This window comes from Schistocerca serialis, chromosome 2 (genome assembly GCF_023864345.2).
Source record: "Schistocerca serialis cubense isolate TAMUIC-IGC-003099 chromosome 2, iqSchSeri2.2, whole genome shotgun sequence".
Taxonomy (NCBI): Eukaryota; Metazoa; Arthropoda; class Insecta; order Orthoptera; family Acrididae; genus Schistocerca; species Schistocerca serialis.
Genome location: NC_064639.1, coordinates 962,443,957 through 962,459,389, shown reverse-complemented (window position 1 = coordinate 962,459,389; position 15,433 = coordinate 962,443,957). Strand labels below are relative to the sequence as shown.

The following is a 15,433-nucleotide window of genomic DNA, read 5'->3' as shown; positions in this document are numbered from 1 at the left end:
GTCATCAACTTGACGGCGAGAGATATAGACGCGGGTGCAATGTCGGGACTTAAGAAAGGACTTAATTTCGCACCTCCACCGCGGGACATTCCTGTCTGTGAAATAATAAGCGGTGTTGAACTGGCAGTCCACAAGCTCCCACATGAAACAGCGGACGAAATACGGCGAGAAACCAGCCGTATACTGACAAAGTCGAAGTTACCAGCATCCAACATGACCAGGACTGAGCGCAACGACCTTCCAGCACTACGTAATGATGACAGCATTGTCGTACTTCCCGCTGAGAAGGGCAATGGCGCCGTAATTATGGAGTTCGAGGACGAAGATCTGTGCGCTACTGAACGAAGATACTTATCGGAAGCTCCCACGCGACCCGACATCAAGAATAGTAAGAAAAAATCAGAACTTCTTAAGCGATCTTCAGTGGAAGACGCTGTGGTTAAGAATCTTCTCCCACAGGCGCCTAGACCACCTACTGCTTATGGTTTACCGAAGATACACAAGGACGGGACGCCATTTCGCCTTATTGTGTCCACAATAGGTTCTCCAACATACAAGCTGGCGAAGTACTTGGTCAAGCTCCTCGCTCCACATGTGGGACACTGCGAACATCATATAAAAAACTCAGCAGAATGTATCAGCAGAATCAACCGTCTACGCCTTAGTGAGGACGATATTATGGTCAGTTTTGATGTAGTGGCGCTGTTTTCGAATGTGCCTATCAAGATTCTCTGGATCTAATCTCCCAGTACTTTGTAAGTGACGTGGTCGAGCTATTTAGGCACACTCTTACGTCATCCTACTTCGTGTACAACGGCCAGTATTACGATCAGACAGACGGCGTAGCAATGGGTAGCCCGTTGGCTCCAGCTGTTGCAAACCTCTTCATGGAGAATTTTGAGGATATTGCCATAGATACTGCGCCATTGAAGCCTAAGTGTTTCTTTCGATACGTTGACGACACGTTCGTCATTTGGCCACACGGACGCGAGAAATTAGACGGGTTTTTGGAACACCTCAATGGCATCAACATTAATATCCAGTTCACCATGGAGGCGGAAAAAGATAATGCATTGAACTTCCTTGACGTTCTTGTCCACCGTAAACGAAATGGGTGCCTTGGCCACAGCGTCTACAGAAAACCCACCCACACAGACCTGTACCTGCACGCTACCAGCCATCATCATCCAGCACAGAAGCGCACAGTGTTACAAACATTGGTGCATCGTGCGAGAGTAATATCAGACGACGACGACCTGCCCCACGAACTGAGCCACCTACGCAAGGTTTTCAGGAATAACGGCTACAGCGACCATCAAGTGAAAGAAGTGATTTCTGGGAAATATCAGAATAAGACCAGCGACTAAGAGCAGGAAAAGAAACTTGCTTTGCTGCCATTCTGTGGCTCTGTGTCGGGCAAGATAAGCCACTTGTTGAAAAGACACAAGATCAAATCGATCTTCAGGCCTCCAACTAAAATCCGTCAATTACTGAGACCAGTTAAAGACGCTGTAGGTCTGAGAACACCTGGAGTTTACGAAATACCTTGTGAGTGTGGCCAGTAGTACATCGGACAAACAGTGCCCACTGTGGAACAACGCAGGAAAGAACATGAGAGGTATTATCGCCTACGCTATCCAGAGAAATCTGCGTTAGCTGAGCATGCGTTAGAAAATGGTCACCACGTAAAATTTGACGATACCTCTGTCGTGGCTCGCACTAACGGCTTCTGGGACAGTTTAATAAAAGAAGCTATTAAAATAAAAATTACCACAAACACCCTGAATAGAGACGGTGGCTTACAGCTCAGCGCTGCGTGGGATCCAGCGATCGCGCGGTTGAAGAGGGCACATCGAACGCCGACTCAAAACATGCCCATATATGGCAATGTCACGGGCACCAGTGACGCCACAGCCGGCAGCTGGCGTATATAAGGGCGCACCAACAGCCCACTGGCAGTCATAACACTTGACAATGGCCAAGGAGTGCTTGGCCGAAAGCTCGTGCAATTTTAATTTTGACGCGGTTGGAAACCCGAGAACATTTTATTCACGTTTGAACATTCCTCGGCACGATGCAAACTACCAGCATGATAATGCAACATGTCACACAGCTCGCAGTGTACGTGTTTGGTTCAAAGAGAACCAGAATAAGTTGACCGTACTGCCCTGGTCACCACATTCCCCGAATTTAAAGCCAATCGAAGTCGTCTGCGCCATTTGCTTGAGTCGCGTAAATTTCTGTGTTACAGTATTTTCACTGTTTTCGTATCATATTTTCTGAGGCGGAATTTGTGCACCAGTCTAGCATTTGCCTAAACGATCTTCGGAAGCTGCCCAAAAACCACACACAGATGGGCCAGTATCAACCCCTTCGTGGGTTCGATACGAGTCCAACTCACATCACTGTTTCGCAAACTAGTGTGCTGCGCGATGAGCTATATCATCAGGTTTTAGTCATCCAGCAGCGACAGTCAAATATACAATTTTTTGCATCTAATCGCATTTAATTTTTCGCATCTAGCTGCAACTAATTTTTTGTTCTCTTACATGAAGTTGTTTGTTACATCAACGTTTTCCTGCTTTGCAGTTGCATCGAAACGTCTGTAAATCAGAACATCAAGTTTATGTGAGACATGGCCGAAAGATGAGAACTAAAAAGATGAGAACTGACATGAAGATTTGTGTGTTTCTCCATTTTTGGAGGCTGCTGATTCAGCAACTGTTGCACAAATAACGAAAAGCCGCCGCTGTTAAGCAACTGGAGCGGCTTTACGTTAAATGAAGATTTGTGTTAAATACACTCCTGGAAATGGAAAAAAGAACACATTGACACCGGTGTGTCAGACCCACCATACTTGCTCCGGACACTGCGAGAGGGCTGTACAAGCAATGATCACACGCACGGCACAGCGGACACACCAGGAACAGCGGTGTTGGCCGTCGAATGGCGCTAGCTGCGCAGCATTTGTGCACCGCCGCCGTCAGTGTCAGCCAGTTTGCCGTGGCATACGGAGCTCCATCGCAGTCTTTAACACTGGTAGCATGCCGCGACAGCGTGGACGTGAACCGTATGTGCAGTTGACGGACTTTGAGCGAGGGCGTATAGTGGGCATGCGGGAGGCCGGGTGGACGTACCGCCGAATTGCTCAACACGTGGGGCGTGAGGTCTCCACAGTACATCGGTGTTGTCGCCAGTGGTCGGCGGAAGGTGCACGTGCCCGTCGACCTGGGACCGGACCGCAGCGGCGCACGGATGCACGCCAAGACCGTAGGATCCTACGCAGTGCCGTAGGGGACCGCACCGCCACTTCCCAGCAAATTAGGGACACTGTTGCTCCTGGGGTATCGGCGAGGACCATTTGCAACCGTCTCCATGAAGCTGGGCTACGGTCCCGCACACCGTTAGGCCGTCTTCCGCTCACGCTCCAACATCGTGCAGCCCGCCTCCAGTGGTGTCGCGACAGGCGTGAATGGAGGGACGAATGGAGACGTGTCGTCTTCAGCGATGAGAGCCGCTTCTGCCTTGGTGCCAATGATGGACGTATGCGTGTTTGGCGCTGTGCAGGTGAGCGCCACAATCAGGACTGCATACGACCAAGGCACACAGGGCCAACACCCGGCATCATGGTGTGGGGAGCGATCTCCTACACTGGCCGTACACCACTGGTGATCATCGAGGGGACACTGAATAGTGCACGGTACATCCAAACCGTCATCGAACCCATCGTTCTACCATTCCTAGACCGGCAAGGGAACTTGCTGTTCCAACAGGACAATGCACGCCCGCATGTATCCCGTGCCACCCAACGTGCTCTAGAAGGTGTAAGTCAACTACCCTGGCCAGCAAGATCTCCGGATCTGTCCCCCATTGAGCATGTTTGGGACTGGATGAAGCGTCGTCTCACGTGGTCTGCACGTCCAGCACGAACGCTGGTCCAACTGAGGCGCCAGGTGGAAATGGCATGGCAAGCCGTTCCACAGGACTACATCCAGCATCTCTACGATCGTCTCCATGGGAGAATAGCAGCCTGCATTGCTGCGAAAGGTGGATATACACTGTACTAGTGCCGACATTGTGCATGCTCTCTTGCCTGTGTCTATGTGCCTGTGGTTCTGTCAGTGTGATCATGTGATGTATCTGACCCCAGGAATGTGTCAATAAAGTTTCCCCTTCCTGGGACAATGAATTCACGGTGTTCTTATTTCAATTTCCAGGAGTGTATTTGTCGTAGTACCTCTCCCCAACCAGCTATATTATTAAATGGGTATGCCAGGAGCATCGAGAATTTGATTTTCGGTATTTCATATAATATAAATTTCTGTTAGTGGGACATCCACAACTCTTATGTAAATTGTTCATAATTGCACAAAATATTTACTGCCGAAGTCTTATACAGCCCGTTTAGGTGCAACTAAAATCAGCACAAAATTTACATGACCTTTAACTTAACTTGGGCATGTACACTTTGCACTGCTTTTAGCTGCACCTGAAGAAGGGTATAAGACCCCGAAACCTGGTTGTGTAAGACTTCAGTAATAAAAATTTCATATAATGTCTTGAGGCAGCGTAACTCTTGCGCTCAAATTCGCAGTCTATATTCATCCAGTATTTGAGAATGAGAGCATCTAGCGATTGCTAACAAACTATATACGTAATTTCATACATTTTCTAAACTTTTGCTCGCTGACATTTCTCACCAAATGAAGAAAGTTTGTCGCTTACTACATTTTTGTTGTTCGAGCAGTAAAACTTCAACATCAAGCATTACGTTTTAATTTACTACTACTAACTCAACTCACATTTTGCACACAGTACCCACGAATGGAACGCGTGGGGCAATACTGACCTTACGACTTACCTTAGAAGAAAGAATAAGGAAAGGCAAACCTACGTTTCTAGCATTTGTAGATTTAGAGACAGCTTTTGACAATGTTGACTGGAATACTCTCTTTCAAATTCTAAAGGTGGCAGGGGTAAAATACAGGGAGCGAAAGGCTATTTACAATTTGTACAGAAACCAGATGGCAGTTATAAGAGTCGAGGGGCATGAAAGGGAAGCAGTGGTTGGGAAGGGAGTGAGACAGGGTTGTAGCCTCTCCCCAATGTTATTCAATCTGTATATTGAGCAAGCAGTAAAGGAAACATAGGAAAATTCGGAGTAGGAATTAAAATCCTTAGAGAAGAAATAAAAACTTTGAGGTTCGCAGATGACGTTGTAGTTATGTCAGAGACAGCAAAGGACCTGGAAGAGCAGCTGAACGGAATGGACAGTGTCTTGAAAGGAGGGTATAAGATGAACATCAACAAAAGCAAAACGAGGATACTGGAATGTAGTCGAATTAAGTCAGGTGATGCTGAGGGAATTAGATTAGGAAATGAGACGCTTAAAGTAGTAAATGAGTTTTGCTATTTGGGGAGCAAAATAACGGATGATGGTCGAAGTAGAGAGGGTATAAAATGTAGACTGGCAATTGCAAGAAAAACGTTTCGGAAGAAGAGAAATTTGTTAACATCGAGTATAGATTTAAGGGTCAGGAAGTCGTTTCTGAAAGTATTTGTATGGCGTGTAGCCATGTATGGAAGTGAAACATGGACGATAAATAGTTTAGACAAGTAGAGAATATAAGCTTTCGAAATGTAGTGCTACAGAAGAATGCTGAAGATTAGACGGGTAGATCACATAACTAATGAGGAGGTATTGAATGGAATTAGGGAGAAGAGGAGTTTGTGGCAGAACTTGACAAGAAGAAGGGACAGGTTGGTAGGACATGTTCTAAGGCATCAAGGGACCACGAATTTAGCATTGGAGGGCAGCGAGGAGGGTAAAAATTGTAGAGCGAGACCAAGAGACGAATACACTAAGCAGATTCAGAAGGATGTAGGTTGCAGTAAGTACTAGGAGATGAAGAAGCTTGCACAGGATAGAGTAGCATGGAGAGCTGCATCAAACCAGTCTCAGGACTGAAGACCACAACAACAACAACCCACGTATGCTACTAAGTGATCTGCAGCTCTGCTTACCGACAATGTGTTGTGGATTACCATTATTTTTTATGCCGGGAGTTAATATTTGGAGACGACAGTTGGTCGATAGCGCTGACTAAGAATGACGCGTTAAGGTGTGCGTTACGAGAGATCAAGAGCGAAACTGCATCCGTTTAGAGATGATGATAAATTTAATCATTTGCTTCGAGCTACAGTAAACATGAACTTTCACCGATATGCACCTTCTTGCGTTTTTGTGGCACAGGGACTCTTCTCAATCAAATTGTTCCCATTTTTTAAGACGTAACAATAAACAATGTATACTGTGGTCTATAAACACTTATCATCAATTATAGCCTTTATTTCCATAATACCGTATTCTTCTTAAAGAAGTCGTAAGTAATTGTTGGACTAAATAAATCGTGTAAATCAAGCAACTACGACCAGCCGATTGGGAAACTCTATTTGACAAACGCAGTTGGAGAATGAGAAGTTCTAATGTGGCACCGTCCTTAATACTGAGCAGTCGTATTACAAGCTGATTTATTCAGCCAGCCATAGTGGGGCCTACAGTTAACGTTGACCCCAGATGACGGATCAGCCAAGCGTTTCTTACATTAAGAAGAAGAATAAGAAGAAGAATATCGTGTGGCTCAATGGCAGAGGGCAAGTCTTTCAATTGGGCGCCACTTCGAACACTTTGGTGTCGCTAAACTATCCCAGTTATCCAGTCGGGAAAATAGGACCTACAGTTTAACGTAGAATCCGAACTACGTCTCGGGTACTGGTGACTCCTCACAGAGCTGAAGACGATATTAAAGGCAAAATAAAATTTCCTTTGTCCGGCCAGGATTCGATCGCGCGATCTCTCAGTTTACCGCTAGACCACCAGGCGTGACTTACATTAATAATTGCCAGAGAAGCGATAAGCGATAGAAAAGTCTCCGAAAACTGACTGTGGATCGACTACCGATCTTTTAATTTTTAGTGGGGTACATAACCCACTGAGTAGCCGTGGTGGTCTAGCCGACAGAGCACCAGACTCCAGTCCTTCCGCCCAAGTCCAATCAGCCCGCTATCAAACCGAGCATCGCAGATCTCTCCCTCCTTGCGCCATGGCGAATAGAAATCCTGCAGTCAGGCCAATAGTCCAGTTCCGATCTTGCGCCACAGACTTTTACTTAGCCACTGGGCCACATAAAAAAAGTCGTTAAGCCCTAACGGGCCATTCTCAGGCAATAGCGTCATTAGGATGCGGTTTGGAGGGGATTAGGTGCAGACAGCTGTTTCCTCGGCCGCTATAGCTTCTCAACCCTCTCTCAAGTAGTCCCTCAATTCGCATTATAACCTTGTGTGCAACCCATTCCATTCCTCCCACGAAGGGAAAATTCCCGGCAGTACCGCAGATTGAACATAGGTCCTCCCAATAACAACCATGCGCGCTGACCACTTCGCTATGAAGATAGACGACAGTCTTGTGAACTAAACAGGAAATCACGTGTACTCTTGTGCCGCCAGCAGTGCACAGAGGTCGCTGTGGCGACTAGCTAGAAGGGAGCCGAGTACGCGCCAGTGTGTTTCCCCCTGTGCCGTACCAGCGTCTGTCGTCATGGGCCGCGCCACCACTGCCCGCTGTCGCAAACTCGACGACCGCCGTCCTTCTATCGACGATTTTCTGTCCACATCAGGTGAATGCAACAACTAACGTAGAGCATCTCTCTCAAGAAGGCGTAATGACATGTTGTTCCGAACATGTCCAGTTCTTTTCGGTAACTTGTGTTTATTTCGAGCTACTCCAAACCATCAGGTTTCAGAGCTTTGAATATTAAATCTGTGTTCCACAGTTTTTCGCGATTCAATCTTTTGGCAATTTAGATACTCCTCGAAAGCTGTCTCGGTAGTTCGAACACCGTTTGGTTACTTAAGAATGCTCCCTAAAGCGAACTTGAAAGCTTACGACCGTCTGTCCATAATATAGCTTGTTCGCCTCTAAAGTTAATCTTACAGACGTCACAATTCGCTTATTTTCTGAGAGTGGTGCCTACACAGTGCACAGTGTTGCAAATGGTTTAATATGGCCCTCCGTTAAAAAAAAAAAAAAAAACCCTGCTGTAGCTGCTGGAAACCAACTGGCAGTTTTTGATAATGGAGTAAAACATTTATTCGCAGTATGCGCATACATTCATTTTTCATAGTTTATCAAGGAGAAAAACCTTCAGGCTTGTATACCTAGTTAGACTGCAGTGCCGATAGAGAAGCCACTGTTAGACTAAATCTGTACAATGAACAAACCACTATATTGCCTTATATTACTTCTGCTAATGCCATCCAAATTTACCCTAGTGCATGAGAAGAAAAAGTGTTGCTCCATCCGTTGTATTAGGTACTGCTTATCTTCTATCGGTAACTTAATTTGGATTACAATAGCATTTTTCAAAGAAAATATTTATCTACGTTTGTTGAGTGTTTCTGCAGTACATAATGCCACCATGTGCACTGAGATGTACACCAGTAGTTTCCATGAAACAGGAATTTTCGGTCTTCGAATCTAGACAGGCAAATAATTTACTTTGTGGATTATTTTGGATTCCAAATTCCTTGCTTTGTTAGACATATTCTTGTTGACTACGTTGGACCTGACTAGATGCCTCCATTCAGAACCCCAGAAAAAGAGACGTCAGCTCTAAAATGTTATCTTCAGTTTTATTCTTCTGAACAATTTCTCTTGTGTATCATATCCCATTAGACACCGACATTTCTTTCATCACGTTTACCTTTCGCAGTTACTCCTGCGCGCTGATGGAAGCTGTTTTGCTCCCAGATGTTGCTTTTTCAATAAAATGTATTTAATAAAATGTATTTAATGAAATGTAATATGCATACGATTTCACATATGATACTTGATAAAATCTGCTTTGTTCTTTGTTAGAGGGCAGATAACGTGATCTCAGATAAACCATATTTGCCATGAAATAAGCGATACATCAGTCGCAAATATAGGTACTATGAACGTAAGCAACTAGAATGTTCAGGTCGTCCTTACCTTTTTTTTAATTTTAAACAGCATAGTAAAGATATAATTGCACTTTTTTACGTCTAAGAAATTTTATTGCAGTTCATAAATGAACACAAGTCTCGACCACAATCATTTAGTGGTAACCGGTTTCGGTCATTTTATGACAATATTCAGACCTGATACCACGATGTTAGGCGGTGGCCGTGAACGAAGCAGGTGTTAAAACTCCCCGAATGTAAACTGCTCGTGTTGACGTTCATGGAGCTGTAACACTTGCTCCGCTCACCACCACCGCCTACCACCGTGGTACCAGGTCTGAATATTCTGATTAACCGGTTACCACAAAATAAATGTCTTGCGGTCGAGACTGTGTGTTCATTTTTAAAGTACTTTTTGCCAGACCACTGATCTCCACTAGAAAGGTTGTACATAACTTTATTGTGCTTCCTCTTTTTAATACAAAACATGCTTATTAACTCCGTTCCCGCTTGGGGCAAGCATATAATTTATCGTTTTTCCCATATCTCCTGCACGATCTTGAGTGCACCGAGCGAGGAGGCGCAGGGGTTAGAGCACTGGACTCGCTTTCGGGAGGACGATGGTTCAAACCCCCGTCCAGCCATCCTGATTTAGGTTTTCAGTGATTTCCGTTACTGCTTCTGTTCAATGCCGGGATGGTTCCTGCGAAGCGCACGGCCGACTTTCTTCCCTAATCTGATGGGACCGATGACCTCGCCGTTTGGTCCACTCCCCCGAATCAATCAATCAATCAATCAACCGACCAACCAACCAACCAGCCTATTTGAGCCGTTGAAAATTTTCTATAACATTCCTTTCCCTTCGACATTTACGCTGGATCACAGAAGCATGTATGATATGTATTCCTTTTTCAGCAATATTATATTTACTTCTGACCACTCCCTCAGGCAGCTCATATCAACAACTAAAGTAGACAAAATTGCAGACGAAATCTTTCAGTACTGTTTGCACCGTAGTGCGCTAGAAGGCAGACCACCACCGGCATACAAGCGAAATCATTCCACGTACATTCTGCAGTTCACCCAGGCACGCCTGGCGTTTGTACCAGATAGAAGTATTATTAGTCGCTGTACGTTCGCTTGTGCTCACTTCAGTGTATACGGGGTCGCACATCAAGCGTTTCAGTAATCCCCATCTTCAGATTAAACATAGAATCAAACATCTACAGAAACTATCAGCTCACTTTCTGTAACTGTTCGATTTTATGGATAATCTGAAATGAGTATTCAAATGCGCCATTTATAAGAAATTAAAAAAATACTTTTATCATTGAGTGCTAAACAAAAAATTCTCATGTCTACAGAGGATTTTTACGTTAACAACATACAGAGAGAAAAGTTGAGCTTCCATTTGTGTATTAGGAAAGCTGAGGCTATCACGTAGCGCGGTGGCGCTTTGGTAAAATAAGACTCGTAACCAGGAGGATTGGCTTTCAAATTTGCGTCCGGCCATCGAGATAAAAGTTTTCAATGATTCTCATAAATCGCTTAAGGCAAATGCCCTTTGGTGACTTCCCGCCCCCTCTCCCACACTTTCAATGTCGGAGATGGTTTTCCTTCTCTAATTACTTCGTCGATAAATCTTAAAACCTTAATCTTCCTTCCTTCAGTGGGCTATTGTACTCAGAGTTTTTTTATACATGATTTAAGGAACATGAATTAATCAATTAACCATGGGGTAAAAGGGCAATTACGATGGTTGGTGCTGTTGGTAGCGGTCCGCTTGATGAATGATAGAAAGCGAACGCGACGATTCGTGAGCAGGACGTGGGTAGCTAATCATATCGCTCGTTCGTAATACCCTGTACTTCGTAAGTGAAGTTAGCTGGCATTTTATTTCAGTTACTACAATTTGAGACGTATTAGATCCACCCTAACCGCCACCTCGTAAATCGCGATATATTACTGAAAAAGAGCGAAACGTTTCTGATAAAAATTATTGTAAACATCTTTGAACGATTGTGCTACCAGGCCCCGGACCTATGACAACGAAGATTATACTCTCAATGAGTGATTAACACTAATTACCGTATAGTCGCCTGATTCACTACAATCAACAATAACGAAATGCCAACTCCAGCAGGCGAAAGAAAAGTCGGGGACACCACTGACTGCTTCAGCCGGTTAGGACACGAAAGCACTATGGTGGTCAAACCAGTCTTCGGGTTGACTGCTTCACGAGTTTTACCTCTTGAGAATTAATTTTGATCCGCTTGAGAACAGTTTTGTCCCGAGAAAGAGGTCTTCCTTCATTAAAAAATCTCATTTCTTTACCTTCTCTTCTGACTGAATGTTAAATTAGGCTACAAAGAAAGTTGATCTTGCAATTGTTTCCGCGTTATCACAGTGTCGGTGGAATTTATTAAACCAAACTGTTTCGAATACAAACAAACAAATCATGAGTAAAATACCGTCAATAAGTCTACCCGGTACTTACATCTTTGTCGTTCAGTAGTCTGGATTTTATCTAAGGCATCATGAACCTCTCGCTTTGTTTCGGAAGTGAAAAATAAAAAAAAAACAAATTGCAAAGAAAATGTCAGTTTCCTACCTGTAAGGAGTAACTGAGTACGGTGTTTAGTTTTATAGCATTTTTTATACTCGTGGTGAAACTCATTCCAAATTTTCTACCTCTTGGTTGGACATAGTAAGTGAATAGTTAACGAAGCTGCTAGCAACAGGCAGCTATTATGCTTATCGTTTGGAGGCGATGTAAGTAGAACGCAGAATAATTTTAATCGTGTGGCGTGATGGGTTGGAGAATGGCTACCTCTGTAAAACTTTCTTCGATCTATAGTGTATTGGTGTATATGTGTGGCAGGAGGGGGTGTTTATCGGTCCTGAGATCAATCGATCGAATTATACTCTGCTGCTATACGAACAGGTCGCGCACATAATCACAACAGTGGGAGTTGCCAGAGAATTCTCCCGTTCGGGCATATGAACGATACGACTTTGGAAAACTTTTTTGTGTATAAAGTTGTCGGACAGACGCAACTACGGTGTGTCGCAGCTACTTTGAAACCTACCCTTTGAAATTCCTCAGGACTCGAACATACATCCAACTGAAAAACTCGTACATCCAACTGAAAAACTCGTACATCCAACTGAAAAACTCGTACATCCAACTGAAAAACTCGTACATCCAACTGAAAAACTCGTACATCCAACTGAAAAACTCGTACATCCAACTGAAAAACTCGTACATCCAACTGAAAAACTCGTACATCCAACTGAAAAACTCGTACATCCAACTGAAAAACTCATCTCATACAGCTCATTTCTGCAGCTGTTTTCCACAAGACACTGTAGGGTATTCATGGTGGTACTATTATTTCCTCTTTGCTCTCCCATTCGCAAATTATGAGACAGTTGGCTGTCCGTGTAAGCTCCAATTTCTTTGTTCAGATCGTCGTGGTCATTTCGTCAGGTGTGCGCTGGCAAGGAAGTAATAGGTTAGCAGAGTTCGATTTTCTAAGCGCTCTGAATTTTAATTTTCACAGTAAGTCTGTCGATAAAGCTCAATTCCTGTTACGTAGCGTCTGCCAGTGCAGTTTAACATCTCCATAAGTCTCGAGCTTTTAAACGATGCTGTGACGAAACACACAGCCTTTGTTGGATCTTCTCTGGACGGAATAAACTAATAATTACAAGTAATGAGTCACAGTATTTCATTTACAACCAAGTAATAGATCCCAGAAGCCTATTTTATAGGTTTCTCATAGGCCGCGAAGTACGTTGAAATCGTCGAAATTGTTCGCTTTACTGTAGCAATGTTTTATAATCGCGTTGTATGGATTAGTAAAACATTTTTAATTTTGTTTTAAGATTCTAAACAAGCGTTCACATTTAAAAACAGAATTTTTTCGACGTGTTCAGCGAGTGTGGCGAGAACAGTGAATTGACAAATGTTCGCTGGATGTCTCCTCATGTCTTCTCATGTTTTCTCGGGTTAAAACGGTTAAGTGAAATTATCTTAATTACCCGATTATTACAACTCTCCATCTACAGCTGTAACTACTCTTCAATTCACACTGCCTGACAGAGGTTTCATCGAACCACTTTCATTCGTTCTCTACCCTTCCACGCTCAAACGGTCGGGAAAAACTCTAAAATTATTTGCTCGTTCTGGGGAGAAAGTTGGAGACTGAGATCTCGCAGAAACAAAAAATGCCTTTGTTGTAATTATTTCCACCCCAACACCCGTATCATATTCGTGATAATACAAAACAAGCTGACCTCTGAGCTTTTAGCTCGTAATGCTGTTCTTTCGCTATGGATGTATGAATGATGTACCATCGGTCACTGTTCTTAACCAAGACTCGAAAGTCAGTCTCTCTCTCTCTCTCTCTCTCTCTCTCTCTCTCTCTCTCTCTCTCTCTCTCTCTCTACAGGCTACAATCATAGCAGAATCTGTCAGAATTCAAAGTCTCATGTAGACTAATGTGCGGTAAAGTCTTTCGTTTACATTCGCAAATGAAAGTAAAAAAAACACATACACAACTTATTTAGATAGGTAAATTACATTACGTCTCAATTACTGCAGAGTTATTATGTATTAATATCGCCATAGCAAATATTCGTGCGTAAAGTTGAAAAGTCTGTCCTGTTGTGTATCTATTGAGGCTCTATTGAACTATCAGTCCATGAACACTGTAACTGGACTGAAACCGTAATGTGGAATAGCTATGACACATACTGTCCTTACGGTTATCATATGACTTTTGTGATCTTTTATTATGGCAAATTAATGTCAAATTTAATCTCCTGAACAATGCTTTGCAATCAAGGAAACTGCAATTATTACGAAACTATGTGACCCTTCACCACCGAGTAAATAACGTTTTACCACTTGAGTTTCATACAATAACGCAGGGGAACTGACTGCGAGTAATGTCTTAATTTTGTCTGCAGAATAGATATACTTAGTTTTATTACTATTATTATTAACTTTCGGAAATAACTGATATGATTTGAAGGTATCCATATTTAAATACTGCCATGTTGAAATTTTTACGATTAGTACTTCCACCGTTTCTTCTGAAAACGACTACTGACTCTAACGGTGGCTCCTGTTGGTAGATGATAGATCCCTACTCGGTGGATGTAGCGGGAAGCTACTAAGTCCCGACAAACCCTGAATTCAAGCGTTGAAAATTGTACGAAAATTTTCTTCCAATGAGCTGCTCCAAAATAAATTTTGTGAAGAAGCATAGAACACTTCAGGTGAATTATGGAAGTTGGTATTCTGAGTTACGTTACAAATACACAGTTCTGATTTCAATAACGGACGCCTACATAATAATTTGAACAGTGTAGCGCCAGTTTTAAATAAAAACTTCCAACTTCAAATGTGTGTGATAGTCCTCACTGTAAATGATTTTAAGTGCTCCAAGACTGTTTGCAGTAACACAAATGTCTTTTAAGCCACTCCCTGCTTACACAATCCCCATCTCCGTTGCAGCTTGCTGTCTCTCCACCCTTCCTAGTCAAAATAAATGCTAATGTTCACTACATAGTCAGTGTTAATGTACCATACACTCCAATTTCTTTGATGAATCGCGTAAAATTCTTGCTCATCCGATATCTTGAAGTCCTCGTGCTTTCATCATCTTGACAAGTTTTAGATTTTTCAGTCTTTTTCTTCCCGTCTCCTCCTTTGTCAGGCTATCTTCTCCGTTGAAAATTACACAACTCGAAGTTTCTTTTTACAACAGTTTGACTCATTAAAACAATGACACCAAATGAGTCCATGGAAAGATCCTTCATTACTCTTGTGATCTTCAAAGAACTGTTCCAGTCTACCTACTTCAATTTGTCCCACTTCGTGGTTTCTGTCTCCTGGTTACTGTCAGTTTAGCTTGCAATAAATTCTTTCGTCCCGAAATTGTCGAACGTGAACTTTCCGTTAGACGACACAGGCCAAACTCAAGGAATATAGGCCAAACTCACTTCCTCTGAGTTCCAACTTTCAACTGTTCTCACAGCAATTTCTTTTAATTACAGAGATATAAATTTATGGTACTGAGCCATATTACTTTCTGCGTACACACGATGTTACCTAGAATTTTACATTTGATCATGTATACATATTTTCACATAGCATTTGTATACTAAAAAAAATTAAAACATACTAGATTTGAGTTTGGATCACAATCTTGAATCATTAGTACAAGATCCGAAGCTTATTAGAATGGAGAAAATTTTTCACAAGATTTTTTCAGTCGTCTTGATAAACAATGTTTCGATATCGACTGCGCACTTTTGCTCTTCCGTCTCTGACAGAAAATTAATCCCACATATAACAAGAGTTCTGTGTTTTTCATAATTGTCGACAGTGCAATACAAAAACAGAATCTAAAATTACCATGATTCATTTTATATGCATCCA

The 15,433-nt window shown here is 42.9% G+C and overlaps 1 protein-coding gene across 2 annotated transcripts in view; it reads left to right on the top strand.

Moving 5' to 3' along the window:
- LOC126456571 (sialin-like) overlaps positions 1-15,433 on the top strand; it is a 157,003-nt gene that overhangs the window by 33,218 nt on the left and 108,352 nt on the right. The window lies entirely within an intron of this gene.